Source organism: Nanorana parkeri, unplaced genomic scaffold (genome assembly GCF_000935625.1).
Source record: "Nanorana parkeri isolate BGI_ZX_2015 unplaced genomic scaffold, ASM93562v1 scaffold1513, whole genome shotgun sequence".
NCBI lineage: Eukaryota > Metazoa > Chordata > Amphibia > Anura > Dicroglossidae > Nanorana > Nanorana parkeri.
The window spans coordinates 160,801-171,321 of record NW_017307781.1 but is presented as its reverse complement, the minus strand read 5'-3'; the positions used below and the strand labels follow the sequence as shown (position 1 = coordinate 171,321).

At 48.0% G+C, this 10,521-nt stretch overlaps 1 non-coding gene across 1 annotated transcript; it reads left to right on the top strand.

Moving 5' to 3' along the window:
- Positions 1-7,322: 7,322 nt before the first annotated feature.
- TRNAC-GCA lies at positions 7,323-7,394 on the top strand. The gene has a single exon. It is a non-coding gene; the product is annotated as a tRNA-Cys (tRNA).
- The last annotated feature ends 3,127 nt before the right edge of the window (positions 7,395-10,521 follow it).

Here is a 10,521-nt window from a genome sequence, read left to right as displayed (position 1 = left end):
TCTCCTGTTGCTGGGAAACCTTTTGCTGTTGTACTGTATAAAGTCCTTCCATGTGCACCTTGCTGTGAAGCTGGTGACAAATTGATGAGTGCTTTCGCCATTTGTTTTGTTTCTCTGGCTTGTCTCTTTCTGTGCATTGTTGTAGTTCGTGTCTGGGCTCTGTGTCTAATTTAGATGTGATTTCCATGTCTATCTGTATGCCTGTCTGACCAAATTCTTTCTTGTCTGATCAGCTGGAGCACCAATTTCCCTCCCTTCCTTCTCCAAGCCTGCCAAGCAGAAGAAGGTAAACCGCTCCATACCTATCCTGCCTGCCAGATGGAGCCAATGCCCTCCAATAGAATGTATAACCAAAGTAAGTGCAACTTGTGCCTCTGACACCCCTTCTTCTCTCCTGCCTCTGACGCACCTTCTCTCTCTCCTGCCTCTGACGCACCTTCTCTCTCTCCTGCCTCTGACGCACCTTCTCTCTCTTCTGCCTCTGACGCACCCTCTCTCTTTCTCCTGCCTCGCTCGTGCCCTCTCCTGCCTCGCTCGTGCCCTCTCTCTCCTGCCTCGCTCGCGCCCTCTCTCTCCTGCCTCGCTCGTGCCCTCTCTCTCCTGCCTCGCTCGTGCCCTCTCTCTCCTGCCTCGCTCGTGCCCTCTCTCTCCTGCCTCGCTCGTGCCCTCTCTCTCCTGCCTCGCTCGCGCTCTCTCTCTCTCCTGCCTCGCTCGCGCTCTCTCTCTCCTGCCTCGCTCGCGCTCTCTCTCTCCTGCCTCGCTCGCGCTCTCTCTCTCCTGCCTCGCTCGCGCTCTCTCTCTCCTGCCTCGCTCGCGCTCTCTCTCTCCTGCCTCGCTCGCGCTCTCTCTCATGAGAGAGCATGAACTCGTCTGCGCAGCCGTGGCGTTGGCGCTTGCACACTGGGCTAGGGAAGCTTTCCAAAATGGCGCCCGTTGGCTTCTTGGACGCACTGCGAATGCGCGGGCGTCTCTTTAAAGATTGGAGGATTTTGCTCATGGAGAGCTCCTGCTTCCAGCTGCCAGCAAAAGAACAAACCACTACATTGCCTTGCGGTCTCTTCAGTGCCTGCCCTGCTCCAGTAAGTGCATTTTCATTTCTCTTACTCACTCTATAGATCTGGATACAAAAGGTTGAACCACTTAGGAATTATGAGCACCACATCCCTAGTAGTTATATAAACAATAGAAAAAAGATGCAATGGGGCTTTTTCTGGTGTTCATGTACGGATGGTAAAAGATTTTACCATCCGTACATGAACACCAGAAAAAGCCCCATTGCATCTTTTTTCTATTGTTTATATAACTACTAGGGATGTGGTGCTCATAATTCCTAAGTGGTTCAACCTTTTGTATCCAGATCTATAGAGTGAGTAAGAGAAATGAAAATGCACTTACTGGAGCATGATGGTAAAATCTTTTACCATCCGTACATGAACACCAGAAAAAGCCCCATTGCATATTTTTTCTATTGTTTATATAACACTCTATAGCTCTGTCATTTGCGCATGTAATGTGTTATACTATGCCTATACCTATACTCTATGCTGCTCTTCCTTAGGAATGGCTGAGAGAGCTGCCGTAGGGGATACTTCCTCTCCACCGAGGTAAGGGTATGGTGCAATGATGCTTAAAGAGACAATGAGGTATGGTTTCTCATAACAATGTTGTGTTTCAGCCCTCCTCACGAAGAGCACAGATTGCCTTCCTCACGGTTATCCGCACCCAGACGCAACAGGTCCAGTGGGAGAAGCACTTTGCGGCGTAGCCACAGGGAGACCACCTCTCACCGCACGCACCACCATCATCACAAAGAGGTCAAAGCATGTTGGATGTGTGGTGGGCATGCGCTACCGGGCAAATTGATCTGCCAGCCCTGCCTTACGGAGACTACCAGTGCACCCACTCTGCCCACAGACGCACCTCTTACCCGGTCGGCAAGAGAATGTCGCCAGGGAGGTAGGCGGAGTGGCCATCTTGAGAGACCATCTACATCTCAGCAGCATACTGAATCCCCCATTGACGGTTCGCAGTCAGACACCTCTGACATGGGGAGCCTCCTTCTCCTTCTGGCTTTGACTTCAGCCTTCTGGAACCCTTCATTATGGAGTCGCTGCAATCAATCCTCCCAGCTGTTCGTTTAGGGGATTGGATAACTTCAATCGACCTCTTGGATGCCTATTTCCACATACCCATGTAAAATTCCAGAGGTATCTACGCTTTGCAGTCATGGGTTTCCACTTCCAGTTTGTGTGCCTTCCCTTCGGCATTTCTATGGCACCCCGTACCTTCACAAAACTTCTGCTCCCGATCATTGCTCACATCAGACTGCAGGACATAAATGTGTTACATTATTTGGACGACATCCTTCTCCTGTCCCAGTCATCCTCGACTCTCAAGCACCAACAGCTGCTGGTTCTAGCACTACTCCAGCGGTTGGGTTGGTTAATCAACCACGAAAAGTCCCAGTTGCAACCTTCTCAACAACTAGTGTTCCTGGAAGCTCTGCTCGACACCCAACAGAACTCCATTTCTCTTCCAGACGACAAGATTCGCATCATACAGCACAGAGTGCTCCAGGTAATTTCGTCTCGATGGCAGAGTGCACGCAGATGCCTTAGTCTGCTCGGTACTCTCTCCTCTACCCTCCTAATGGTGAGATGGGCCCATGGGAGACTACGAGTATTTCAGGTCTACTTTCTCAAGCAATGGAACAGAGTAGATCTTCACCAGATGATTGTCATTATGGCAGACATGACACGATCTCTCTGGTGGTGGACTCACCAGCACAATCTCCGGAACTGTCACCTCATCTGCTCTCCACAGTCCATAGTGATCACCACGGACACAAACCTCCACGGTTGGGGAGCGCACTGCCAGGGCTTGGCAGCCCAGGGCAGGTGGTCCTTTCAAGCCCAGGGCATACCCTGGAACATCCTGGAGGTACGAGCAGCTTTTTAAGGGTCTACTTACCTTCTCCCAGATCATCCGGCACCGCTCGGTTCAGTTGAGGATCGACAATCGGACAGCGGTTGCTTACATTCAGCATTAAGGGGGCGCACACAGTCGTTCTATGCTACGAGAGCTCGAACCAATAATGCATTGGGCTCAGGCTCACCTGTGGCATCTCTCAGCGATCTACCTGCACAGTAGTCAGAACATCCTTGCCGACCTGCTGAGCCACTCAACTGTGGACTCACACGAATGGGAATTGCCTCAGGAAATCTTCAGCATGGTGACGGATTATTGGCGGTTACCACAAATCGACCTGTTTGCAACTACCAACGACAGCAAGCTCACTGGGTTCGTGACTCGTTTTCCATGCAACCAGGCTGTGGCAACAGATGCTCTGACCTGCCTGTGGTCATTCAATCTGGGCTACGCCTTTCCACCCTATCCTCTCATACCGAGGTTCCTCCAGCGGGTAGCAACATTTCCAGGGGTGATACTCGCAATCTTACCATATTGGCCAGGGAGGCCGTGGTTCCTTTCATTGCTGGAATTGAGCATGGAGCCTCCGCTCGCCCTTCCGGGTCGCAAGGATCTCCTCCTCCAGGGCCCGTTCCTGCACCCGGCACCGCAAGCCCTACGTCTAATGGCTTGGAGGTTGAGCGGGACCGGTTCTCAGGCTTGGGATGCTCCCAAGCGGTGATTTCAACTTTGCTTAAAGTGATATTAAAGGCAGAAAATGTTTTCCCTCCCCCCCATGTAAATGTTAGCACTTACCTTAAACAATGTCTCTTATTCTGGTCTTCCTCTTCTTTCCCCATGTTTTCATGTGTCCCTCCAGCGGTGCGACGTCACTCCGATCCAGCTCTGCTTGCTCTGTCCCTCCCATCCAGCGGTGTCTGCATGCGGGTGCTTGCGTTCATAGACTTACCTTACGTCTCTGCTCGTCTCCCGACCGAGAATCGGAACTGCGCATGCGCCCGCCCCAAGATCCTTTGCGACCGTACGAGCAGTTCCTGATTCTCGGCGCGGGAGCGAGCAGCGATAACGAGGTAAGTTTAAAATGATTTTAAGCGGGTTTTTTTTTTTTTTTACACTTCTTGCCTATATCTACTGCTTGCTAGCAGTAGATATAAGCAAAAAAAAACGGAGGGTTTAGAACCCCTTTAAGGCACGAAAGCACTCGACTAACGCCACTTACCGGAGAGTGTGGGACAAGTTCACTGAGGTGGCGGCGACCGGCGGCTTTGACGTCCGTACTCCTACGGTGAATAATGTCCTTGATTTTCTTCAGTCCGGTCTGGACAAAGGCCTCAGCTGGAATTCTCTCCGGGTTCAGGTTTCGGCCATTTCAGAGCTAACAGAATTCAGATGGGCCTTGGATCCCTTGATCATGCGTTTCCTGAAGGGATGTCTGAAGATTCATCCTCCTGTGAGATCCTTATTCCCGCAATGGGATTTGACTCTTATCCTGGACGTTCTGCAGCATGATCCCTTCTATCCACATTCTGCGGCATCTCTCTGGGACATCACCCTAAAGAATGCCTTTCTTCTGGCAATTACTTCCGCTAAACGGGTCTCCGAATTGCATGCACTGGCTGCCAAGGAGCCCTTCTTCACTTTTTTTCCGGACAGAGTTGTGCCCTCAAGAATGCCTTTCTTCTGGCAATTACTTCCACTAAATGGGTCTCCGAATTGCATGCACTGGCTGCCAAGGAGCCCTTCTGCACCTTTTTTCCAGACAGAGTTGTGCTGAGGACGCATCCCTCCTTCCTGCCAAACGTTACCTCCTCCTGCCATCTTAATCAGGAACTTGTCCTGCCTGTCCTTGTGGATGCAGCAGGGGAGCCTCATGCCCTTGACGTATCCAGCACACCACAAGCATATTTGCGTTCAACGCAACCCTTTCGTCTGGTGGATAACTTCCTCGTTCTTCCCTGGAGCAGCAAGAAAGGCTGCCTCGGTGCGTACCATCGGGTCCTGGCTGGTGAAGCTCATCCGAAAGGCACACTCCATTAAGGGTCTTCAACCTCCTGAGGAGATCAGGGCTCATTCAACGAGAGGTATGGCAGCCTCCTGGGCAGCGTACGCCAACGTTTCAGCCGAAATGATTTGCAGGGCCGCTTCCTGGTCATCACGGGATACCTTTTATGAGTCACTATCGGGTTTACCCGGCACTTCTTACCACTGTTAACTTTGGGAGGATCATACTTGTTTCTGGTTGCTCCATCCTTTAATACATTTATTTTTGCATTGACCCTCCCTGTGTGATCACTAAATCCCATGGTGTGCTGCCAAGATGCCCCAAGAAAACGGAAAATTGTATACTTACCTTCCGTAATTTTCCTTTCCTGGTGCATCGATTGGCAGCACACCAATCTTTCACTCCCTGTCTTGGCTCGGACTCTTAACTAAGAATGAGTGGGGCTTGGAGGAGCCTAAATTTATCACGTGTCCTGTGGGTTAAGAGGGGCGGATCTTAACCCATGGTGTGCTGCCAATCGATGCACCAGGAAAGGAAAATTACGGAAGGTAAGTATACAATTTTCCGTTTTAATACCCTATCTTTGATTCAGTAATTTATGACATTTTTGCAAGAAATTACACAAACACAGAGGATCAATTCACACCACTGACTTTGCGCTACTGTGAGTGTTACTGCAAGGTGTGGTAATGAGTAGGAATGCAATGATACCGATACCTGTACTCACCCAAATGCTCCCGATGCCTGTCCTGATGCCTATTCCGAATTTCCGGTATCAAGAAGTCGGGCGGCGTGTGATTACACGCTGCACGGCTTCCTGATTGGCCGGGAAGCTGGCACCATGCTCCTTCGTCACAAGGGAGCATAGAGCTGGCTGCCCAGCCAATCAGGATGAATAATTGCAAATCATTACCCGCTCCCCAGCTTCCTGATTGTCCGGGAAGCTGGCTCCATGCTCCCTCGTCACTTGGTAAAGAGGGAGCATGGAGCCGGCTTCCTGGCCAATCAGGAAGTCAGGTGCAGTGTAATGGTTCGCTGTCCGGCAGCCTGATTGGTCAGAAAGCTGGCCAATCAGGAAGCCAGGCGGCGAGTCCTTTCCCTAGCCCTCAGCTTCCTGATTGGCCAGAAAGCCAACTACATGCTTCCTCGTCACCGGATGACGAGGGAGCATGGAGGCAGCTTCCCGGCTAATGGGGTAGCTGGGCAGCGAGTCATTACACGTCGCCCGGCTTCCTTAATGGGACTTTCGGTATTTGGTGTCGGCGAGTACCGAAAAAAAATATCGCTATTCCTGCTCGATACCGAAAAACCAGTATCGGTGCATCCCTAGTAATGAGTGTGGTAATGTGCATTGGTGTGCTGTCCTGCCATTCATTTTTCATGGCACCCCACTGTACCACCACAATGCATTTTCATTGCCACACATGGTGCAGGAGGGGGGGCGCACGCTGCCAGGCTGCTGCTCAGATGAAGGGTCTGGTAAGGGATTTTAGGGGGACCTCACACTTTTTTTTTGCGTAAATATCGTTTAACTCATCAAAAATCTGGGATTCAGATGAATCCGAATAGCAAAATGAATTGACTTTCAGACCTGAATCACAAAAAATGAAAAATCATAAAAAAACAAATGTTTTGCCTGTGTACATGTCTAATAGGTAATCTTACAAGGAAAGAACATCAGCTACACAAAATCGATTTGATCTGCTGTATCACCCTTTATTAAATATTCACTCAGCTTAAAAGAGTACTATGGGGTATGAATAACTAAATGTGCCGAGCTAAAACAATGATCAGATATAAAGAGTAAAAAAAATAAAAAAACAGTGACTCAAACAAATGTCAGTGAAAAAAATCAATCAGGTGTAAAGTCTTTAAATCTTCATAAATCCGCGAAAGATGTCCAAATATAGCTATAGTGATGAATATTACTTGTTCCTTCACCAAATGCACCACTTGCACCACACCAGATATAGGGGTGCTCACCTTATTGATAGACCCCAGCAAGAGGTCAAACCAGGCAATTCGCTTCTTAACCAGGGGAGGGGGCCCTCAGCTCCAATCGCTCACAGATGTCCTCCAATGGTTTAATCAGACCAGCAAACAGATCTGTGCAACACTTCTTAAATAGGAAAGCAATAGTCTCCAATCTTTATTGATCTATAGGCCTCCTCAGTATAAGGTGTCAATGCCAGGATCGTGTTGACCGAAAAAAGAAAGCAAACACCATAGCGCGTACCATCCAAACAGAGTATGATTTATTAAAAGAAAATTACTCACATAAAAGCAGTGGTAACATAGCATGGACTCTCTCTTAAAAGTATGTGCAAGCGTTTCAAATGACTGCGGCCGTCAGTCGTAGAGATCAATGTAATGTCACATGCTCCGCCCTCAGGGAGGTATAGCTCAGTGGTAGAGCATTCGACTGCAGATCGAGAGGTCCCTGGTTCAAATCCGGGTGCCCCCTGTAGGCATTAAGCACAGTGGTGCTTAAAAAAAATTACTTCTGGGCGGAGCATTTGACGTTACATTGATCTCTACGACTGACGGCCGCAGTCATTTGAAACTCTTGCACATACTTTTAAGAGAGAGTCCATGCTATGTTACCACTGCTTTTATGTGAGTAATTTTCTTTTAATAAATCATACTCTGTTTGGATGGTACGCGCTATGGTGTTTGCTTTCTTTTTTCGGTCAACACGATCCTGGCATTGACACCTTATACTGAGGAGGCCTATAGATCAATAAAGATTGGAGGCTATTGCTTTCCTATTTAAGAAGTGTTGCACAGATCTGTTTGCTGGTCTGATTAAACCATTGGAGGACATCTGTGAGCGATTGGAGCTGAGGGCCCCCTCCCCTGGTTAAGAAGGGAATTGCCTGGTTTGACCTCTTGCTGGGGTCTATCAATAAGGTGAGCACCCCTATATCTGGTGTGGTGCACGTGGTGCATTTGGTGAAGGAACAAGTAATATTCATCACTATTGCTATATTTGGACATCTTTCGCGGATTTATGAAGATTTAAAGACTTTACACCTGATTGATTTTTTTCACTGACATTTGTTTGAGTCACTGTTTTTTTTATTTTTTTTACTCTTTATATCTGATCATTGTTTTAGCTCGGCACATTTAGTTATTCATTTTTCACGTATACACACTCACAGTGGGTGTACATTCCAGTGCCTTGTAGCTGTTAGCTTGCTTATTGGCGCAGTTAATTTTCTATATTTTATTAGTACTATGGGGTAACCTTTTTATCCCATAGTTTTCTTTAGGGTCCTCCCGTTACTCAAAGCTCAGTATATAGGGAGCTATTGCCCGTTAATATACCGAGACCGCCGCAGCCGGGACGGATCCTGACAATACTATCGAGATCCCCCCAGCTGTCTGATTAACAGCGGGCTCTGCCCATCTAGAGTCAGGGCCAGCTGTGCCCGTCCCCTCCCCTGTCAGGGCTGGAGGATTACAGAGGTGAGGGTGGAAATCCCTGCGGGGAGCGGTGACTGTCAGTCACCGCTCTCTGCAGTTAGATGATCGGAAAGTGAGCGACGGTATGTATTCGCTCACTTCCCGATCTATAGAGCCGACATGTGACAGTTTCATTGTCACACATCGGCTCTAACTATGAGGATGAGTAAAAATCACTCACCTCATAGTTCAGATGGGTAAGTAAGTTTGGGAACTACCGCATGAGCACCTTTACTAATGTATAATTTCATATTTTCAACTGTATAGTAAAGAACACATACATCACATATGCAGTCAGGAATTAATTTATGCTCCAAAGAAATAAATTATATTTTATCTTTTAATTACTGTTTAAGGGAAAAAAAAGGTGCAAATTTCATATTCATCACTTTACTCATAAGGACATTTATGCTCCAATAGACATCAAAAGGACCTCACAACTACATGCCAGTGCCGGCTGGCACCTAGTTGTACTGTTAAGTGTGTTGGTTATGTGTTTAGATAAAGCACTGAGATCTTGAGGAATGCTGAATTAAGTTTTACTTGCTTAGAAGGATATTACATCAGAATACAGCATTATACAGCATACAGAGAGAACTTCCTGTGTATTTATAGATAAGCAAGCAAAGAGACTAACATTGCACTACAGCACCATCTACAGCTCAAAAGACATAACACATTAGCATATGCTGCTGCATTTCCAACAAAGTGCACATTCTTATCATGCTAAGAGTTGCTCTTTTTGCATGACTGCTTTTCAGTTATCACCTTTCTAACAGATGTACAAATCCCCCCCCCCCCCCCCTTGTTTGCAGATTTAAAGTACATATAGTACATAATTATGCATGCAGATGCATTAGTGAATTAATATAATTTTAGTGGTAAATGCATCGATACTGTGTAGCCTTTCTTGCTGGGGCAGGCAATTGATCCTTGATAGTCTCAAAAAACCTTGTAAAACTGCCTAAGGGGTCATTCACATGGCCACATCCATACGGCATTGCCGCCCATGCAGAGACCTGTTCCCAGGTGGGACAGGTGTGGTATGTTATTGTGTGCAGCCACCTGTACATCCCTAGCCTCGTGCATCCGTGTCCCCCTATAGTAATGTACAGGCAGCTGAACACAATTAAGGCCTAATTCACACTGCTAAGAGCCGGCCCGTACAGATCCGTGTGGCGTGCACGGCCGTATCGGGCCGCTCCGGGAAGGACAGGTGCTGCACGTGATTGTACGCAGCAGCCTGTTCTTCTCTAAGGGAGTACACGGCCGCACGTTCACCTAGGGTTGCCACCTTTTCTTCAAGCGAAACCCGAACACTCCAGCGACGCGCGGACATTTTTGTGGGAGAATGAGTTGTGGCTTGTTCATAAGTAAAAAGTGCCGCCCATTCATATGTAAATATCACAGTAGAGACTATTTTTAGTGGGGGGCCAGTAGCCCCTATATTAATTTTGGTTGCCCCTGTCTGCCTGACATCATGTGTCCGGGTTTCTGTTGCCATGAAACCCGAACACAGCATTCAAAACCCGAACTGTCCGGGTGAATCCTGTACAGGTGGCAACCCTACGTTCACCTGAGCTGCACATCCGTGTGGGTGCAGGTGTTCGTACTTGTACGCAGACCGGATGCATCCTGTCTGCGTCCAAGCACAGACACCCACACCCGCACATATGTGTAGTTCGGGTGAGCGTACAGCGGCGTACGGCCACATACTCCCATAGAGAAGAACAGGCTGCTGCGTACAATTATACACCTGTCCCTCCCGGGAACGGCCTGATATGTACGGGCCGGCTCTTAGCAGTGTGAATGAGGCCTAAACGCTGCACCTGTACCTCTCAAGAGCAGATCCTTGCACAGGTTTAAATGCTGTATGGATGTGCAGCCACATGTGAATGAGCCCTTATGATAAATATAATGTACACTACCATCATTTCTTGGACACTCTACGGGATAAATTCAAGGGAAATGGTAAACTCAGGGAAAGACAGGCATGTAGGTAATACAAGACTCCATTTTAGAAACTCTAACTTTAATAAACTAAGAGGCCTACCATGTGACACAAATCAGAAATAGAGAGGTTTAATGGAAATCTTGAAATACAAAATTGGCCAGTGCATTCCATT